Source organism: Dermacentor andersoni, chromosome 10 (assembly GCF_023375885.2).
Source record: "Dermacentor andersoni chromosome 10, qqDerAnde1_hic_scaffold, whole genome shotgun sequence".
NCBI lineage: Eukaryota > Metazoa > Arthropoda > Arachnida > Ixodida > Ixodidae > Dermacentor > Dermacentor andersoni.
In genome coordinates this window covers 98,889,427-98,910,906 of record NC_092823.1, presented here as the reverse complement: position 1 = coordinate 98,910,906, position 21,480 = coordinate 98,889,427, and the positions used below count along the sequence as shown (strand labels likewise).

At 50.4% G+C, this 21,480-nt stretch overlaps 1 protein-coding gene across 1 annotated transcript in view; it reads left to right on the top strand.

Moving 5' to 3' along the window:
• Positions 1-15,065: 15,065 nt before the first annotated feature.
• The window catches only part of LOC126543572 (uncharacterized), a 64,051-nt gene continuing 57,636 nt past the window's right edge, over positions 15,066-21,480 (top strand). The window contains exon 1 of the mRNA XM_050190683.3: positions 15,066-15,307. The gene's annotated coding sequence lies outside the window, so the exon portion shown is untranslated. The remainder of the gene's footprint in view (positions 15,308-21,480) is intronic.

The window sequence follows — 21,480 nt, the reverse complement described above, 5'->3', positions numbered from 1 at the left end:
CGGAAGTCTTCCGCCTGCTGGAAGGAAGGAGATGTTTTGGGGAGAGTAGCTTTCTTCCTTCTTCCCGAATGCCTCTTCCGAACGTGGCTATTGCTTCCCTTTCCGCGTTCGAACCCACCGTTCATCTGCCGGGCAGCCGTCGGTCGAGGCGCGGGACGTCTCTCCTGGTCCGTGGTCTTTGGCCCGAGGAAGCGGAAGAAGAAGTTTTGATGGAAAGACTGTTCCTTACTTCCTCCTGTCTATTGCGCCGTTCCGGGCTGTTCCTTCCCCATACCTTTTTTTCCCTTTCTGCGTATTCGTATTTACTGTGGTTCATCTGCCGGCCAGTCATGGTTACAGTATTAGACGGCTCGGGGCGCGCTGATTCGGGCTCTTTGACCCCTGGTCGTCGCTCTGCGTCTGCCGGTGCTGGAGTTGTCGACCCCAGGCGAGGGTCAGTGGCCGCAGGGCACACGATGCAGCCCGTTTACAAAGTGTATGGGACCTTATGCTTCCTGCATGGGCGATAACCCCGGAAGCTTTCCGGTTGGTTGAAGGGTAGTGAACTTTCTCCGCGGTTGTTGTGGGTGTGAAGGATGGTCAGTCTTCACTTTCACTTCCGTTTTGAAACTTCCGAGAGTATTCCTGCTCAATTTTTTTTTCTTTCGGAGGTTGCCATAGACATCTGTTTCTGACAACGTAAACAAACTGCTCTAGCCTATCAAAAATTCATTGGGAGGGTATATAAAAGGTCCATAGACTGTTTGTAGTAATGCCAATGAACTTATGGTCTTGCATAATTTGTCGACTAATGCCTACGGAATTTCTACAAACCTCCCATTCAGTAGTCTGTAGATGGCAATAGACTAACGTTAGAAGACCCTAACATTTTTTTATACACATCATCAAGGCCTCATATTTGTTGCAAAGCTAGTGAATTTACGGCTTTGCATAATTTTTTCGCTAATAAATACCTACGGGCACTATACTAACCTCCTATCCGCCGTGGTTGCTTAGTGGCTGTGTTGTTGGGCTGCTAAGCACGAGGTCGAGGGATCGAATCCCTGCCACGGCGGCCGCATTTCGATGGGGGCGAAAGAAAACATCCATGCACTTAGATTTAAGTGCACGTTAAAGACCCCAGGCTATCAAAATTTCCGGAGTCCCCCGCTACGGCGTGCCTCAATCAAATCGTGGTTTTGGCACGTAAAACCCCAGTATTTAAATAATTTAATTTTTTACAAACCTCTTATTTAGTGGTCTCGGAATCGCAATAGACCAACGCTAGCGAACCCTAAATTTGTCTACCCCTTCCATATGAACCTTATATATCAAATAAAACGATCCCGTAAGGAGACAAGGTGGACCATATAGACCATCTACAAACTGTCTAGAAGAGGGAGTCATCACCTAAATCGAGAGCTAGGCGCAGGAATTTTCATCATAGCTTATCGACATCTTTAGCGCGTGTCATGACGAAGCTGTACGAAATTAGCTGAGAATGCAAGTACTATTGGCTGTTTACACTTTTAGAAAACGAGCTGACATAATCAATTAAGATTTTCTGCATAAACCCGGACTGTGCGAATATTCAAAATCTTGTGCACGAATCGAATAGCTTGCCATTCGCATTCGACTCGAGAATTCACTGTTCGAAATGGTCGAACATTCGTTGAGTTCCCCCGATTACTAATACGAGGCAACAAAGCTTCTTGCAGTAACAGTGAGAAATAACCTGATGCAACATGAGGCCCTTCCGAATGATTCTGGCGTTCGCAGAACGATGGTTGTTGTGCAGACGATCCTGTTCCTGAATTAACAGACGGAGATCCCTTATGCCCAATATTACCACCACTCATTGTGTAAGCACGTCTAGCCTACGGCATCCTACGAATTCGCTGTCTTAATTAAGACGAAGCAATTTATTACTTTGTCAATCGCGCCACGTTTGACTTCCTTCAAAACGTTGTGCGCTGCTGTAGTATTGCCTGTTGAAATCGTACCGCTGGCACGAGTTGTTGGGGTCTCGGTTCAGACGCCCGTTATTGCCAATGGGTCGCAAGTCCCAAGGGTAGCGTTGGCCTGGCGGCCTGGGGCACTGGAAGCATCCGAAGGTCCCGGCAAAGCATGAGAAGACTGGTAACAGAACAACTTGTTTATTCTAACATAGCAAAAGAGCGGCCGGTCAGGTCGACCGGAGTGGAGAGACGGGAGAGCACGTAACTCAATAGTACAAATCGGAGCCTCTCTCTGGCGTCCGGGGGCAGCTGCTCTTATACTCCCGGCGTCGCGGTCCAAAAGGGAAGGAGGGAAGGTCACGGGATGAAGGTCACGGGACGGCGCAGCAGGAGCCCACGACGGCGCGAACTGTTGAGCCGAGAGACCTCCAGGCTCCTCATTCGGGGAACTCCGCTCCCCGGCTGCCGCGCTTTGACAAGCGAGGGCACACACACACACACGCACACACGAAGACACGTGGCACTGAAACACGCCTGGGCACGCTTGGCGGGTAGGCGTTGCGGCGGCGTCGGACGGGCCAAAATGTCCGCCGCTTTGAACAAAGCCCCGGCGTCCGTTGCATCCGCGCCGGCAATACCGCGCGTTGAAGGCGAAACGTAACAGACCGCCCCGCCGGGGGAAGGAGATCCCGATGGTCAGGGGACTGCATCCGCTGTCCGGAGGGATGTCGCTCGATGATGCTCATAACCGAAGTTGGGCGTCCTTGGGCGTTTCTTGAGCGCAGCGCACAGAGAAGGCCTCGTTCTCACGTTCAGGTACACACAGGACACTGCAAAGTGACTTCGGGAGAGTTGACATTTTTGTTCTCGTTTCCGGCAAGCGTTAGAACCACGCCAAAAGTCAACCGCTCAGTCAGCAAGCACGGCACAACCCTCACTAAGCCCTGCCAGGCTCTTCCCCCTTTTATACTGCTGCCTGGTTCCTTACAGTAGTTTAGCAGCACTCAGAACGCGTCCACAAATCGGAAAAATTGCACTAAAAGCACATCATCACTTTGAAACACTACACAAAAGCAATAAGTTAAAAAAAAATCCTGCCTCAGGAAAAAAAACATCAGTAACAAGCAATTTTGAGGCTGATTCCCACGTTAGGGGCTTCGACTTAAGCCATCGGCGTTACCGTTGAGACTCCCCTTTTTGTAACGTACCTCAAAGGAATATTGTTGCAAAGCGAGGCTCCAGCGCAGGAGGCGGCCATTTTTGAGAGAGATGGTCTGCAGCCATTGGAGAGGGCAGTGATCCGTTTCAATGATAAACCTCGAGCCAGCTAGGTAACATGACAATTTCTGAACGGCCCACACGATACACGCACACTCTTTCTCGGTGGCGCTATACGCCTGCTCACGACTGGTCAGCTTACGACTAGCATACAGGACGGGGTGTTCTACTTCTCCATTTTCCCGTTGGCACAGTACAACGCCCATGCCTCGCTCACTAGCATCACACTGAACAACGAACCCTTTTGTGTAGTCGGGCGATCGTAGCACAGGCTGGCTTGTTAGGGCGCTCTTTAGGGCGCTAAAAGCTCTTTCCTTCGTCTCATCCCAGACGACTGTTTGCGGCTCTGTCTTTCTTAGAGCATCCGTCAAGGGAGCCGCGATATCAGAGTACCTGGGGATGTACCTCTGATAGTAGCCGGCGATACCTAAGAACGACCGAATATCGGTCTTCGTGCGCGGTTGCGGGAAGTCTCGCACAGCGGCCACCTTTATTTCAGAGGGGCGGCGACGGCCCCGACCAATCACGTGTCCGAGGTAGACAACCTCGGCCTGTGCTAACTGGCACTTGGGAGCCTTGACTGTCAAGCCCGCATCGCGAAGGCGGGTTAGCACTGCCCGCAAGTGCGCCATATGTTCCGGCCAGGATGCGGAGAATATCGCTACGTCGTCTAGATACGGTAAAGCGAATTCTTGCTGTCCCCGCAACACTTTATCCATGAGGCTCGAAAAGCAGTATGGCGCGTTCTTCAAACCAAAACTCAAAACTTTAGGACGGAATGTCCCCATGGGTGAAATGAACGCCGCATACCTACTAGCCTCTTCTGTAAGTGGAACCTGCCAATAACCCCTGACAAGATCTAGGGTGGAAATAAACTGAGCGCTACTCACTCTCTCCAGGCGCTCCTCGATGTTAGGGATCGGATAAATTTGATCCTTAGTGATGGAATTAAGCCTGCGGTAGTCGACGCAAGGACGAGGTTCCTTGCCCGGTACCTCAACTAAAATCAAAGGGGAGGTATAATCACTCTCACCCGCTTCAATAACACCGAGCTGTAGCATTTTCTTTACCTCAGCCTCCATAATATCGCTCTGGCGGGGTGACACCCGGTACGCCTTGGATCGTACTGGCTCTGGGGAGGTAAGTTCTATGTCATGAGTAAGGACAGAAGTCCTACCAGGCCTCTCAGAGAACAGACCTTGAAACTCTTGTAAGAGCTGGTGTAGTTCTGTTTTCTGCTCAGGCGACAGCGATGCTTTACTTATTAAGTCACTAATGACTTGATCGGCGTCTTTCCTGTTCGTCACTGAGCCTAGTCCCGGAAGCTCGACCGGAAGCTCTTCTAACTTTCCCGCATCGGGAATTTCCTCTCCAGTATCTGGTGCCTTTAACGCTACAGGCTCAATTTTATCCCGTTCGGGCGTGCTCTGAATACTAGCTTGCTGCGCCTCTGACCCTTTTTCATCGTTCAACAACGTCGGCCCCGCAACTACCGCCTTTGCAGCGAGCTCCCGAACCTTCGATCTGGTTAAGGCCTGAACGCTAGCCTCCCCAAACAAAAGCCCCTTCTCGCGCAGGAGGTGATCGGACCTGTTTGAAAATAAGTATGGGTACTGGGGGGGCAGCATAGATGACACTGCGGCCTCCGTCTCAAGTGCTCCGAAAGGTCCTTCAATAAGCACTTTTGCTACCGCAGACACACGCTATGAGCTTCCACTGCTTGCTTGATCCATGCGCACTCGCCCGTGAACATATCGGGTTCTACGTAAGAGGGATGAACTACATCCATCGTAGCTGCGGTATCGCGAAGCACTCGGCACTCTTTCCCGTTCACGAGGAGGTCTCGCATGTAAGGCTCGAGAAGCTTGATGTTCTCGTCAGTGCTGCCTAATGAAAAAAACACGACTTTTGGTTTTGTTTCTGGGCACTGCGCCGAAAAGTGACCCGGCTTCTGGCACGTATAACACAGGCGCGCTTGCCTCGCCTCGAACCGCTTTCTGCGTTCGGCTTCGGCTGCCGCCGTCTCCTTACGTTCGGTCGGACACTGCGCCGAAAAGTGACCCGGCTTCTGGCACGTATAACAAACGCGCGCTTGCCTCATCTCGAACCGCCTTCTGCGTTCGGCTTCGGTTGCCGCCGTCTCCGTACGTTCGGTCGGACTGCTTTCACTCGCATCCGAACTACGTGTGTCCCCCTTTGCTCTCATGGGCGTGAACTTCGGCCTCTCAAACTTGGAGCCAAATTCACCCTTTTGACCGTCCTTAGCTCCGCGAGCCCGACGCGTCACAAACTCCTCGGCTAACTCAGCGGCTCTAGCCACCGTACTAACGTCTGGCCTATCCAAGACCCAGTACCGCACGTTCTCAGGTAACCGACTATAAAACTGTTCTAGCCCGAAACACTGCAGAACTTTCTCGTGGTCACCAAACGCTTTCTCTTCTTTGAGCCACTCCTGCATGTTTGACATAAGCCTGTACGCAAACTCTGTATATGACTCACTTTTGCCTTTCTCATTTTCCCGAAACTTCCGACGGAACGCCTCCGCTGACAGCCGGTACTTTTTTAGCAGACTCGATTTCACTTTGTCGAAATCCTCTGCCTCCTCTCTCTCCAAGCGAGCGACTACGTCGGCCGCCTCGCCGGGTAGCAAAGTGAGCAAGCGCTGTGGCCACGTTTCCCGAGAGAACCCCTGCTTCTCGCACGTTCGCTCAAAGTTAACCAGGAACAAACCAATGTCCTCTCCAAGCTTAAACGGCCGCGTCAGGTCAGTCATTTTGAACAATACTCGTTCTCCTGCACCGTGTGCCTGACTTCCATTACGAGCGCGTTCCATCTCTAACTCGAGACGCTTCATTTCCAAAGCGTGTTGACGGTCGCGCTCTTCTTTTTCTTTCTCTTTTTGTTCTTTAAGTTCACGCTCATCTTTCTCTTTCTGTTCTTTACGTTCGCGCTCATCTTTCTCTTTCTGTTCTTTAAGTTCGCGCTCCTGTTTCTCTTTTTGTTCTTTACGTTCGCGCTCCTGTTTCTCTTTTTGCTCCTCCCTCTCCTCAATGGTCTCAAGGCATTCCGACAGCTCGTCATCCTCAGCTTCTAACTCAAGAATAGCCCTTAGCAGTTCTGGTTTTCTGAGTTTGTCTGAGACATCCAGACCCAACTCTCTCGCAAGCTCCAACAATTTCGGTTTGCGCAACGACTTCAAATCCATGGCTGCTCTGAATGCTGCTTTCTCTACTGCCTACTATTGTCTTGCCGCAAACTAACCCGGTAGCAACGACAACCACAATTACCAGCTCTGTTTCTAACACTAACAAAAGCCTGGCAAAACTCAGAAGAAGAAAGTCCCGCACTCACCAAACCTCGCAGCCAAGACTTCAGCGCAGTCGTTCCGCTGCAGGCAACCAGTCATCACACAGGGCTCGTTGCGCTGCTCCCGGATGGTCGTTGTGCTGCTCAGCATACAGTCAACCGCATCTCTTCGCTGCTGGCCTCCGTTGTCGCGATCTCACCGCTGGCAACCAGATGTTGTAATCGTACCGCTGGCACGAGTTGTTGGGGTCTCGGTTCAGACGCCCGTTATTGCCAATGGGTCGCAAGTCCCAAGGGTAGCGTTGGCCTGGCGGCCTGGGGCACTGGAAGCATCCGAAGGTCCCGGCAAAGCATGAGAAGACTGGTAACAGAACAACTTGTTTATTCTAACATAGCAAAAGAGCGGCCGGTCAGGTCGACCGGAGTGGAGAGACGGGAGAGCACGTAACTCAATAGTACAAATCGGAGCCTCTCTCTGGCGTCCGGGGGCAGCTGCTCTTATACTCCCGGCGTCGCGGTCCAAAAGGGAAGGAGGGAAGGTCACGGGATGAAGGTCACGGGACGGCGCAGCAGGAGCCCACGACGGCGCGAACTGTTGAGCCGAGAGACCTCCAGGCTCCTCATTCGGGGAACTCCGCTCCCCGGCTGCCGCGCTTTGACAAGCGAGGGCACACACACACACACGCACACACGAAGACACGTGGCACTGAAACACGCCTGGGCACGCTTGGCGGGTAGGCGTTGCGGCGGCGTCGGACGGGCCAAAATGTCCGCCGCTTTGAACAAAGCCCCGGCGTCCGTTGCATCCGCGCCGGCAATACCGCGCGTTGAAGGCGAAACGTAACATGCCCTTGTAGCTCCTTCGAGATATACACTTTATTACGTGCATCTGGCGGCGTGCTGTTGACTTTCATTGTCATAATGAACCAGATATGATCGTACTTTTCATTGTCTCTCATTTACAAGCTTCTCGCTTGACCTGGCATCCAGTTGTTAACGGTGTTGCATGCATAAAATAACGTAAACAAACATTTCGCTGCCGATACAGACTCCGCGTAACCTCTCACTTCACTTCTTTTTGTGTGGAAATTGGATATATTCGACTTTAGATTCGTATTAGAAGGTGTTTTCTGTCGAATATTCGTGTTCGAATCGTTTTAAAATATTTCGCTTTTCAAACAAGCCTACTATATACAGATTTCAAGTTGGTCGCTTCGCCTTCGTATGGGCTCGTTATTTCGTCTGAAGAAAGTCTACATCGCGTAAACGGACAAGTCATCATGAAGTCTATACTTTCTTTGGTCTATTTGCCGGCAGACTTTCGAAGGTGGTGTTTCTTAGAGACAATTGTCGAGAGAAAGTGCAGGACCATAGGTTCACATGTTGTCTATACACAATTTCCGGTAACACGTATAGACTGCCTACGGACACACCAAATAACTTTGGATAGGCGTAACACGCTTAAACAGGAAGATTCCGCATTGCTCGCGTTTTGCGAATAAACGCTCAAATTCAAGAATGACGCTGTCAGGAGTTAATCCGCCTGTGAAAGCTTGTAGGCCACCGTATACGAGAACATTGCGTAATACCTTGGCGATATTATCGCTAAAATTACCATTATTTCGTTAATTTCATACTGTGAGCCAGGATCTCACACGAGTGAGAAGTAAGTCAAACAAGTAGAACCTTCGAGAAGAAGTATGCAAAAACAAAAATAGAACAGTTATCCCACTTACCCGTTATCACATCTCGTTCTTACGGGGCCTGACGGCCACCAACAGAAACGTCTGCTTCCCTGTCAGCGATATCACATGGTTAAATTGAGCGTTTCTTAAGAGCGCCAGGACATCTTGTGATTGTCACTTAATTTGCATACAATCTTATCGTGCCCGACATTCACGGTCCGACAGCGTTGACCTGTAGGGATTCAATTAATCATTGTCTGTGATGGCCTCATCGGCGATTCCTATACACGAATCGTCATTCATGATGCCGACAAGAGGTCCCCAGATAGAGTCCCATGTCTGTCAAAATCAGTGTTACGGGAACAGGTAACTGAGCGTCTGCAGTGACATCGAACGTAGCCTGCAGAAACGATAAGGCAGACAGTCTTCTTCCAATTCAATTACTCAGCGTCTCTCGCATTGTGCAAAAAGTATACGGCGTCAGCGTAACCTACACACTTCTCCGAGTCTGTTGCAAAAGGAGCTACAGAAAAAGAGCATCTGCATTGTTATCGAACACAAAGATGCTGAAAGACCTGATAGGCCGCGGCAGCACCATAAGTACAGTCTCCCTGGCGATATATCGACGGGGGAAATTATCCGGCTCGGTGGGCAGCTGTGTCGTCTGCTGCGGGCGCAAGCTGCCACGCGACCTAGAAGTCGTCTGCTACGCGGTGCAGAGGGTGCCGTTTCACGTTTTCCTTCACTTTTTTTTATTGTATTGATTCGCTCGCTCGTTTCAGCTTCTCCGCGGGCCCGTACACGAGCAGGTGACTGCGAAATAAACAGCGCCTCTTTAGTGAAGGGAAGCTCTCTCGGCGCGGTAGTGTACTTTGCTTTCGTTAGCGCCGTGCCACGACGACGCGTTGAAGGCGAAGTCGGCGATCGAGAGGGAGCGAAACAGAACGGAGGAACAGACGACTTCGACGTGCGCAAGACGCGTCGTCTGCTTCTTTTTCCAGGTGGATCTTAACAAGGTCCTTCCGCCGCTGGATAGCCTTCTTTCTAATTCTTCTTTTCTTTCTTTCTTTTAGATGGCCTCTTGAAGCGTTAATTGCGAGGTTTGTCGTTTATTTTAACGTCTGGTTCAATTTTTTTTTTTTTTACTCACTCATATGGAGCGGTCATGACGCTAGTAAACGTGCGTGGAAAGTACCGCACCCGGCCAGGTGATGCGGAACACGAGGACATTGCAGACGACGGGTGCGCGTCCGCGAGCAGACGACGTGCTGTGGGAGTAGCAGACGGCACTTCTTTTTATCTGACAGAAGACAAGGATGTCCATGGAGGGTTTAGCTAAACTCGGTGGTTCAGCTGGCCATTTCATTAATATCCACGATTGCAGCGCAGGCGTCGTGGCGCGGCCTTCAGCGATTGAAACGAAGTCACGTGCATTCAGCGATGTTCGCGGAATCGCCTCAGAGGCCCTGCTCGCATATTTCTTCTGACATGAAGTTCGTTCGCCGCGTTGTTTACGGCAACGAATTCGGAGCGCAGATGGTTGCATGGAAAGGCAGTAACATCGAAACGGTGCTTAAAAGGCAAAATACTCACGCTATCCCGTTGCGGACGCACTAACAAATGATTCTGAATGTGCGTCGTCGTAAATAACCAGTTGAAGGAAAAAGGAAAAACCCATTACCGAGAGAAATAAAAGTAAGGAAACGGTGGTTCACCAGAGGATATCTTCGGTTGGCTACCCTCTACTGGGGAATGGGAAGATAGGCATGAAAGATGAGAGAAAAGAAGAAATGAATGTACGTTATAAGACTATCTGTGTGGGCACTGCCGCACAGTCTAACTAGACAACACATAATTACATACAGTGTTAGCGCCGTCTACAGTACATCCAGCCGGTCACAATTTGTAGCACAATCCGCGGTCTCGTTTAGTAAGGTGGACATACAATAATATGGCCTAGACATAGCTGGAGCAACGTTTCTGTGAATATCGCATCAGGCAAGTTGGTTGGTCATGACGCGATTTCGTGTGAAAGGACGCGGCAGACGAACAGACCATCCTGCAGGATGAGATCACTGTCTTGTCCGGTCCATTCATCCTGCGGCGCCTTGCGACGGTGGTAGTCGTCCTCTCCAAGTGTGCTTCGCAGACTCCGTTATTGAATTGAATTGAAATTGATTTATTCATTATAGATTACAGGTTATAAAAATGTCCACAAGAGCCTCAAGCGTATCGATTCACCATCCATAGCGTTAATCCAGGTATATTTGTTGCTCCTAGTTCGTTCCTTCTTAATTCAATCTCTCGAGGTACATTCGCGCAGCAGGGAAGCTACCCTACAACATCACTCATAGTTTGACCCTTCAAATACTGCGCAATTCGCTTCGTCTTCAAGACCTCACCGTAATCATGTTTCTCTCCTAAAGCACAACGTCGAATACAGCTACGTACGTAAAAGTATTCCAACAAGCAATGGAAATCCGAGCGCCTCCTCAGCGCTTAGCCACAAGGCAAACGTTTGGGGGCTGACGTTTAACTCCAAGCTTAACACCGACTCCCACAACCACCTTGTTTCCTACCAAACTCGTGACGTTATTGCAACCACGGAAACGCATATACACTTTCGTGGCTAGATTACGCTAGATTAGAAGAAACGCAAACGTCTTCCCGGTATTTTCTTTTTAGGTTCGGCAAGCCGCAACAGTGTAGACACGGCTGAGCCAACAACCCGCAGTTTGAGGATAGACCACCGAGCAAACACGGGAAATTCACCCGCGCCTCTCGCGCTCCCATTTATGGAAGAACTCTCACACTCTCAGCCAAGCAACCCTGGTTTCCTTCGCGGACCCACGAGCTTTCTTATTTCCCCGTCCAAGACGCCACCGCGCGTGACGGGAAATATATCGCCCCATATTTCCGACAAAGACCCTCCTCCAATCGCGAGGCGCAAAACCGCGGTTCTCGAAATAAAAGCACTGACACCGCTACAAAAAGAAGAGAAGAAATGGAACAATAATGGCGGCCACAGCGGGCGACCATGAGCAAACAGTGGTGGTATTTGAGGAGAAGCCAAGATGAAGGACGCTTCGTTCTATTGTTACGCATATGTCGTCGTCGTCTGCTACAAGCCTCTCGCGGTGCTTTCGGTTTCCTTCTTTTCTTAGAAATCTTTTTCGTCTCGTACTTTTTCGTCGGCATCGTCTGCTCATATTCTCTTGAATCATCTCGTCTGCTTTTCTTTCTTTTAGACCGCCGTCGTCTGCAACGTTCTACGAGAGCCAGGCAGCGTAGGGCCTTTTAAAGAGAAAGATTTCGAAGTTTAGAAACATACACCTAAAAAAAAAGTAACGCGAAGTTCGTGGGTTGGGGGACGCGTTCCGTCGTCGTAAACTAAAGGGAAACGTTGTTGAGAAGAAGGCCGCGGCCAGATGGCGTCTTCGTGAGCGGAAGCGAGAAGACGGGGTTTTCCACTGCTTCCGCTTTGTCCCGAGCCGCGGCGCGGGATCCACTTCCGGTCTGGATCGCAGACGAAAAGTTCCTTATCCCGAACCCTGCCGGGAGGAGGTGTTTGCTCTTTGTCGTCCGCGTCGATTACCTACGGGGATTCCTTCGCGGTGGAGCTCACGCAAACTTTTTTTTTTTAGATTGCACTTTTGTTTGCGTCTGGGAAACGCGATGGGTGTTTGTCTTTGAGATTGGGATGATCCAGAAAGCAAAAAGCGCTTCTACTCTATAGACGTTTGGTCGCCGCTGCGGTTTGGGGAACCGCGGATAATGATGATGCGGAATGCTGGTTGCTTCAGTTGGTTTACGTCGCACACCGAGCTCGCGTCTGGGATATACCGAGAGTTTGCCTTCCGGTTTAGGTTGATCGAAAAAAACCGCGAATCCGCAAACGTTCTTATACACTATAAACGATAGGTTGTCGTTGCGGTTTGGGGAACCGCGGAAAATGACGACGTAGGATGCAGGTTGCGTCAGCGGGCTTATTATATACGCCACACACTTTATACCTTGCGAGTTCTGGCACTTGGGAAGCGTGTTCAATATACAAGATGCCGCGAGCTTCTCCGTTAGGCAAACATCACTGAGACCATCACTTCAGACGCTGATGTTCTTTTCATACGGCCGAATCCAAGTACAGGCGATGGCTGGTGTAAAGGTCGCTGCGTACCCAGTTTACACTCCGGAGAGAGAATTCCTCCACCCGAAACACCTCATTCCTCCCAATATATGGGTGGGGACTCACAGTCGGGAATGCACTAAGTCGACTGTCCACTGAAATGGACAGGCCACTCAGTGGACTCTTACTGAATACCACCCCTGGTGGAGGTGTCCCTCACTAAGATGGCGCTCGTTTACGACGCCATATTAGTGAGGGACATCTTACGACGCAGGACGCGTAACGCTAAAGCGTTGTCAACTTACGTGACAGATTGTCCAGACGCCATGTTCAAGCGATGGGCGAGTGCCGCACGGAAGCCAAGTAGACTCGACTGAGAACTCTAGCATGGTGTTTCGGACATATATACAGACAAACTGCGTATGTTTGTAGCCAAACAAGCGTAGTAAGGGCAACAGTTAAATGCAGGCCACTAGCATCGATGCTTCTTCGCTTTTCGCCGCTTCAAAACAAGAATCCCCGCAAAGCAACCTAAAGAAAGAAAGCTATTTATACCTGTATAGGGTTCACAAAAAAAAATAGAATGAAATACTAGCACTAACTGCCGCGGCAGCGCCACCTTAGTTTCGTGACGTCGCACATTGTAGCAAGTCCAGAGACACGTTCTGTGTTATTAAACAAGTTGCCACAGTACGTTTACTACAGAGCAGACAACTACGTTGACTGTTAGCCGCTTTGGTCAACCTTCGTTGCGAAAAAAGTTTTGAAACTTGCTCACGTCTCCCAACCTCATCTCCCAAAAAATATTGTATTGTTAGAGCTGGCCTATTCTTTTTCTTATCATTTTCTATTTCGCCTCCATTGAATGTGCCGGGTGTGCCGCCACAACTTTGTGACGTCACGTACTCAAACTTGTTTAAATGGCCATTCCTCACCCGGAAACGATTTTAAGAACTTGCTGCGTCATGAGCGCGGTGACACGGGCAGTGACGCGCGCAAATGCGCGGGAGAGCACGCCGCGCATAGCAACCGCCCTAGCAACGCTTTGCACGTGAGAACCGCGGTGCGCAATGTCGACGATGAGCTCCACTCATAGAGCAACAAAACTGCAGACAATGGGACGCAGTTAACTCCTTTTAGCCAGGCAGTGCAGCGCGCTGATGAGTCAGCACTTTACCTGCAAGCGCAAAAGGCAATCGCTGTTGTCGTCTGTTCAGGAGGTACACAGTTGCCATGGTAACGCTTTAAGCATGCGCAGGTTTTTATACATACAAGTACAGTGTACTGTGATAGACTAATACACTGCGATAATTGACGCCGAATCTGGCCCTATCGGTGCTAAGGCGAATCCTGTAGAAGTATTCAAAACCTAGCGAAGTTACTTTTGGTTTACCGAAGTCCAGCCGATCAGCAAGCAAATATCCCCCAGTGGTGTCCAAATCCACGCCCCCGTGGTGATGCCCTCTGGATGAGCATATGCCGATCTTTAAGGCTATGCTTTTGCAGTTTGCACGCGGAAGCCATAAACACGTCATGGGCATAGATGGTGTCAAAACTGGACGTCTATTAATATCTGCATCTTTTCATCCAGACGACACCGCCACTGGCGCCACCGCCTATACCGACTTGTTTTCTTTGATTCTTCTATGCCCAATTTAGACGCACAATTATGCGGGATTATGTTGACAAACGTGGATTGAGTACCTTTGATATCGACCCGGCGAACGCCTAAAATACAAAACCTGACATGCAAGGAGGCTAAGGATTCGGAACTTTTGCTGATTTCGGTTTCGTTGTTTTGGACGAGGTGCGACGCTAGGCGGCTTTGCTGTAAAACAAAAGCGAACATACGGCGCAGTGCTGCGCCTGAGATGGTCGTCTGCTACGTGGACAAAATAAGAAAACCGTTGTTTGTCCTTTCAAACGCGGAAGACTATGAGAACGAACAATATTAGCTCGAGCAGCGACTGCTGGAGCCCTGGCTTTGTCTCTTTTCTACCATAAATAACAGAAAGCAGACGGGAAGGTAGCAAAAGAAACAAACAGACAAACAAACAAGCAAGCAAGCGATCAAAGAAACACACGAAGCAAGGTGATGACACCAGCCACGCGACACAGTCCGCAGTCAGCAAGCAACACCCACCGACGACTCGAACTATTCGCTCCTCAAAAAATCACACTCGTCTTCTACAGCACATTAATTCTAATCAAAGATCAAGCTGAACTCCTATCCAAGAGCTCATATCCTGCCCAAAAATCTGTTTCACTGGAAGCATGTTTGCATACAATTGTCACAAATGCGTGAAGGTAAACTTCTCAGCCTCAGGCAGACCTAGCGTTTTGTTCTTCAACGCTGGCATAGCTTGCGGTAATAATTGAACGGCTTGCACAGCTGGCTTGTAAAAGACCATTGTTACGACTTCTTAACTGACGCTCGCGTGATAAAGCTTCGGAAAGAACCTTAAAACCAATCTGTAACAGCCTTTGTGAGCGTTCTTTCTTCCTATTCAGCAGCGATGAGCATTGAAAAGCGCACCTGTAGACGTTGCAGTTAAAAATGCAGCAATTTACAGGCGCGAGTAATCGTCTATCCGTGGCGGCTCCTTACGGCGCCAGGTTCGGCTTCACCTTCTTCTGCTCCTTGAGTTGGCAGGAGCGCGATTACCGAATGGTTCCTCGGTTGTGACGTAATCTGACGTCATGGCCCGGGGCGGCCTGTGAGGAGCCGGTGTCGGCAGCCGGGAAGAGTCGCCAGCGCGAGCTTTCGGTGTGGCCATTGTTTTGAAGTGTTTTTGCCGCTAATTGTGTGCGTGCGTGGTGCGTGTTGGCCCGTTTCATCAATTCGCAATCCGGATTATCTGCCATCCAGATCAACGGTGTGCACGGTGTTGTGGTGATTAGTGCGAGGATGCCGCAGCCAGCGCCGGCATCGTGTGTCGTGTGCGATGGGGTGATCCGCTCAACGTGACTTCGTGACCGTGAGTATTGTAACTATTTTCTCGCTGAATTGACTTCGTGAGGTGTGACCGTTGTTGCCGCGTGGCGCGTGTCGTGCTCTGAAGCCATGCGCACCTGTGTAGGAGTCGCAGAGTCATCGGCAATCTGTCGCGAGGATCCGCCGATAGTTTTTCGTCGTCTGGATTGTGGCAGCCGCCGCACCCGTTTGCCTTGATCGTTAGGCTTAGTATTAAAGTTTGCATTTCTCGGCCAGAGAATTGGCTTTATCGGCGCGATTCGCCGCCGCACCTTGTCTCCGAAAATTCTCGCATGCTTTCCGAGCACGATACCAGCGTGGTTGATAAGTTAATGGCTTGTTTATAGTTCAGCCATTGCTTTGAATTGTTGCGAGTTATCGTCACGCCTCCGGCGCTACCATACTTTGCTATCCGCCCTTCGCGCTCGAAGAGCCGCATGCAGTAACTCTTTCTTTCGCCCTTTATTTTGCGCATGGGGCGTTTTTAAGACCTTCTGTGGATTCGCAGAGGCCTCAGTACGTTAGGCTGATGTCGTGTGTCGCGCTCTCGGAGAAAGATCGCCCGAAGCGCTTGCCGTGCGAACTGTGATAACGACCGGCTCATCGGCGGCGGATCGTTGGCGTGAGCGTGGACGCTTCGCGCGTCCCTTGCCGAATACGAAACTGGCGCCCTTTTGTATTACGGCTTTTAGCGTACGGCACTGTGGCACGTTAGTTTGCGGATGAAGCGATGTTTGGCGCTTAACGTTGGCTCCCGGCACTTCTGGAAGCCCTTGCACACGCGATGGTTAATTCGGGTATAGTAACGACGCTTGCTGTCTCAACGCGATACCGTCTTGCATGACGTTCTTTAAACCATTATTGTAGTTGCTCCCTAGGCACCCTGTCACCCGAGAAGAGATGACAGGTCGCGACTGTTTCCGCCGGGATCATTTTGGGGTGCCTTCGCGCACGATTGACTCCAGTTTGACGTCGATCTTTCGCGATTGTGTTCTGCATTGGTACCTGTCGGCTATGGAAGCACCGATCATGCTGGCTGGGTCACGCAATGTTATCGCCGTTCTTGAAAAGGAAGAAGTAAAAAAAGAAAAAGAAAACGCAAGGCCATAAAAGAAAAAAAAAGAGTACTTTGCTAGTGGGAGACGACGGGGTTGCTTTCGACTCCCCCCTTTTTTTCCCCCTAACCGTGTCGACTCACGCTATATGGTGATCCTCCCCATTTCTCGACCCCGTCGCGATGTGGTGGCGACCCCGCGCGCCTTCGGCTATTCTTTTTTTCGACGCGGGGTGTGGCCCCAGTGGGTCAGACGGGCGGGACCCCGCGCCATCTGCGACCCGAGGTCCGAGCGCAGGGTCGGGTCAGGTCACTGCCGTGTGGGCAAGCCGAACTTGGGGGTGCCGTCGCGAATCGTCTGCGCCGCCTCTAGCCAGCTGTACAAGGTGCGGCAGTGTTAAAAAAAAAAAAAAAAAACGCTATATATTGCTCCAAAACTCTGTAATGTTCTGGTTATACTGCGTTGAAGTTTAGAAAATAAAATAAGAAGTTCATTGAGGCGATTAGCTAGGTGTGCCAGTATCAAAGAGAACACCAGATTTTGCCTCCGAACCCGGTGATTTCTTGTACCTGTGTAGAAATTTAGAAAATTATGTGAGGCGATTCTTGAATCTTCAACGAGAGGAAGTATAGAGTGAGTTAGACATGTTTGAATAATGAAGTCTCTGAATCGAATGCCGTATATTGTCAGATTTCCATAGAGGGAGTGAAATTTCGCTCAAATATAAATTTAAGGTTGCGTGGAGTCCGTTTGGGCCGATAGATGCTTAGGCATTTACGTTATTTGATGCATATTCCGCTCGCAACTGTATGTCAGGTGAACTGAAAAGCTTGTATGTAAATTAAAAACGACTGGAAAAATTGATTGCAACTGGTGCGCCATGACAATGGCGTTAATGAAACGAAGGAACAGCTCGTCTCCATGCAGACGCACGAAGTAAATGAAGTGCTTTGCTCGTTGCAGTACGAAACTTAACAGTACTCATTGCCAACACGGTCGGAGGTCCCAAAGTCCAAGAACTGTCGGGAACGGGGAGGAGGAGGGAGACGTCCTCACTTATTGTGGGTGGTAATAAAGTTGAAAGTACGGAGCAAGTTGTGGGAAACCTAAGCTTTGTATGCTTACGTGTACGCTATTCAATAAGTACAACATACAGCCTAAAACCGCACTCGAAGCAGCACAAGAGTATCGTGAAAACGTAATATTAAAACGCGAGCTGAGTTTTATAAATTATCACCGGTGCTATTCGCAGGCGTGATCTCCAGGCGTTGTCTCGGAAGCTGGGGCGTGTTGAGCAAAATCGTTCGGAAGAATTCTTTACCCATGTATGCACTGTAACAACTGATATTATCGCTTTTGTATAGCGTTCAAACAGGAACCAATATTCGACACCTTTGAAGGGTGAACTATAGCGAATCGAATAGCAAAGACTATTGATTGGTTCTCTATTCACAGCAAGTATGCCTTTAGTGAAGTCGTGACATACACTTTGCAGTAACTGCTGATAGAGTGCAGTTTTTTTCTGCTTTCTTTTCTTTAAGGCGGGGATTAATCGTTTTAGGTAGATTCTAATATGTAATGTTCGTTAATGTGCAACCGTACCTTCCAACTCTCCCGAATTGGCCGTAACGTTTGCGAAATTGTGCCGTTTCCACGATTTCCCCGAATGTCGTGTCGATATTTACGAAAACTAAATTCGGTTCGCGAAAATGTGTTAAAGTTGCTTAAGGATGGGGCAAGCAAATTTAAAGAACACTAGTGCATGCAAGGGGGAAAGAAATTGCCACCGCACATGCGCTGGCCGTCTGTGGCATGTAAGTTGATAAACAGAGGGCTTCTTGCTTCGGGCCAGTTTATTCGAACATAAATCTGCGAACGCCAAATCGCTGAAGAAGTCACTGGGTTCTGAAGCCACTTCGTTGCTTCTTAGTCTCTGCTGTGTCTAGCTTGCTGCTTCTTACGTGTTGCGTCTAAACTTAAGTCGATCGTAAAGTTTGTGTGTATCCCACAAAAGCTTGTATGTATCCCGTGCAAACGAAAGTGCGTGCTGATCCCTTCGCCCCTGCACCACCACTCCTCCATTTATCGTGTGCGTGAGCACTTTTACGAATGTTAATGTTCACAACTGGGCAGGTGTGTGCGTGTCCTATACTTAACGTTCAATTTCATAGAACGCGTTTATGTGGGGCGTGTGCGCATGTGTTTGCATAGCCGATGTGGTCTCTTGAAATCAACTTTGTTTCCATTTCGGCTTGTAAAACCGACACAATAGGTCTGCTTTCACATTCGTTATCGTTACCCCATTACCGCTACTCGGAGTGCTCTCAAACGACAGAACGAGCGATAAATGTGTGTGTGTGTGTGTGTGTGTGTGTGTGTGTGTGTGTGTGTGTGTGTGTGTGTGTGTGTGTGTGTGTGTGTGTGTGTGTGTGTGTGTGTGTGTGTGTGTGTGTGTGTGTGTGTGTGTGTGTGTGTGTGTAGCTCTGTATTGTTCGCATGGGGCTGCTAATCCAGTCGTGGAGTCTCATTCTCGGATGAGTTAAAAGGCCGTGGCCCGTCGATAGAATGAGGACACCTTCCCTCCACGCGCGCGATTTTACACGTGCCGTTTCCTGTCCCGTTTTTGCACGGGTTCGGGGAGAAGGGGGAGCTCGCACTGTACTATCACGCACTACGCACGCGCGCACACACCGCTCCCGTGTCGAGACCCCGAGCGAAGCAGCCGGGCCGGGGTGTCGGAATGAGGAACCACCACCGCCACCATCCCCGGCGGCGTCACGTGGTGCGCTGGCCTCGGTACTCGCATGTGCCTGTACGCTAGATCGACAGAGAGCGACAGACATACGAAGCAAGGAGATAGCGTCGTAGTCTTCGTTGTCTGCTGGCTGCACTTGGCCTGCGCCTTCTGCTACTCGGGGTCCCCCCCAGATTTGCCCTCGCCGGAACAGCTGACGTCGAGGAACAAGATGTGGGGGGGGGGGGGGGGATGATACAGGAAGGAACAACACTGCTGCTTTCCTCCGGTGAGGGGTGGCAATGGCGCACCGGGGACAGAAAGAGGGGTGTGCGCAAGGTTAAGGTGTTGTTTAGCCTTCCCCCTCCTCCCGATGAATGGAGGAAGTGGCATAGCGAGCGGGAAGTTGTTGGCCGGTGGTGGGGAGGGGAGTTATATGGTTCGCTCTGCAGCTGCCGCCTTTTCCGCGGCCGCTCCTTCCTTGCGAGCAGACGACGGAGTGTGTCCGAGGAGGAGGCGAGCAGACGACGGCTGCGCGAGCGCGCGCCTGCTGAGCAGACGACGTTTCGAACAGAAGTGCTGCCCCGAGGGTGTGAAGCCCCGGGTCCTTCATTGCTTCCTTCCTTGGAGTTAGAAGTAGAGACGCTGGCGCCACAATAGGAAGGGGGTCTGCGCTGCTGGCTTGGGGGAAGAGGGCGCGATCGTGCAGCAGACGTGAGGTAGTGAAATGCGATGGTAGTAAACGTAGTAAGCGTAGTGAACCGAGATTGGATCCGTCGTCGTCTGCTCCGCGGCTGCTGCTTCTGCATCTTCGCCGGCCGCCGTCTGCTTTTCGCGCGGCTCGGACTTCGGCTCTGACGACGACGGCTGCAGTCTTCTGTTGTTGTTCGGACAGATTGAGACAGGGGGAGGAGAGGAGGGGGGGGGGGGCGGTGGGAGCTGACTTGGGAAGGGACGGCGCGTGCCGCACCTTTTTGGGCGAGCGCGTGGCCGGCCGCGCTCTAAGATGCGCGCCGATATGCTTCCTCCTTCCTCGAAGCGGGAAGTATAAGAAAGGCGCGCTCGTGCGCCCTATGACGCCATATGCCTCTTCTTCCTCTTTCCCTTCGTGTGTGTGTGTGCGTTTTCTTCCGCGCTGCACGCGTCTGCTGTCATCGAGAAGCGGAGGCGAGCGCCGATGCTTTCTGGACCCATTGTGGTCCGCCGTTAATGGTAACGGCCATTGTCGGTGGGGGAGGGGTCGGGGGAGGGTATTTCTTATGCGCCCCCGGAATGAAATGCGACGTCCGCGAGGAAATAGCCTTGCGCGCTGTGTAGAGTGAGCAGAGATGAGGCTGGGGAGAGGAAGACGCGAAAAGCGCGGCCTTCCTTGAGGGGAATTTATTATGCTGGAAGCGGCGTGTATGGGGAGTTGGGGAAGCCCTCCCGAAGCGTGATTAAAGCAGTTCGGGAAGACGCACAAGGCGACGAAAAGAGACGCCGCGCTGTTTTTGCGCGAAGGTTACGCTGGAATACTCAACGCAGAGGAGGTATGTCACGTAAGAAAAAAAAAAAAATGCTGCGCCTTGTGCTTATACTGCGGAACTCGTTTCAATTCACATTGGACAGAATGAACAGAACCTTGACCAAAATAGTGCTGTCAGATAATTTGACATTTCGGCTTACACAGGGAAGCCGAAATGTCAAAAAAGGATTTCCGAGTGAACAAGGCTTCCGTGTGCAAGCCGAAACGTCAGCTATACTTCGACAACGGCATTTCGGTCGGCATTTTGTCAATTCTGTCAGATATGCATGTACTTCCCGACCAGACGAGATTTCGTCCAATTATTCGATGTTTTTTTTATTTGAATTTGTGATTTTTTCTCTATTTTTCATGCTTCCATCGCTTCCTGTTGTCGAGTGATTCAGTCACGCGTCTCCGTTCGCTGGCGCCTCCCGGTTAGCTGGAGATTTTTCAAATGAAACAAATCAAACATTTATAATATGTTTCTTCAAATCATGACTACAAAAAGAAGGATATGCAGAAGAGGGTCCCAAGGCCACAAGACCATACCCGTTCCTAAATTTTTGGAGCGACTGTCCCGGAAATGTCGCCGTGTCATGTCTTGTGTCGCGCCAGGCTGCTCTCCGAGGACAACATGGGGCAGGTCAATATTATACACGAGTGTCTAGCAGTGACAACGCGACAAATGGAAGGTGCAAATTTGTCAATAAGTAAAGGGACGTAGCATACATAGCACGGCAGTTCCACGATACGAAACAGAAATACTCGGAAGATGATTATCAGAGTCAGGTGATGAAGCTCCCCTCCCGGTGGGACCTAACATGATGAGATCCCTAAGGGTACTTGGTTGTCCGGTGGATAACGCTTCTATAAACCCTTAATGC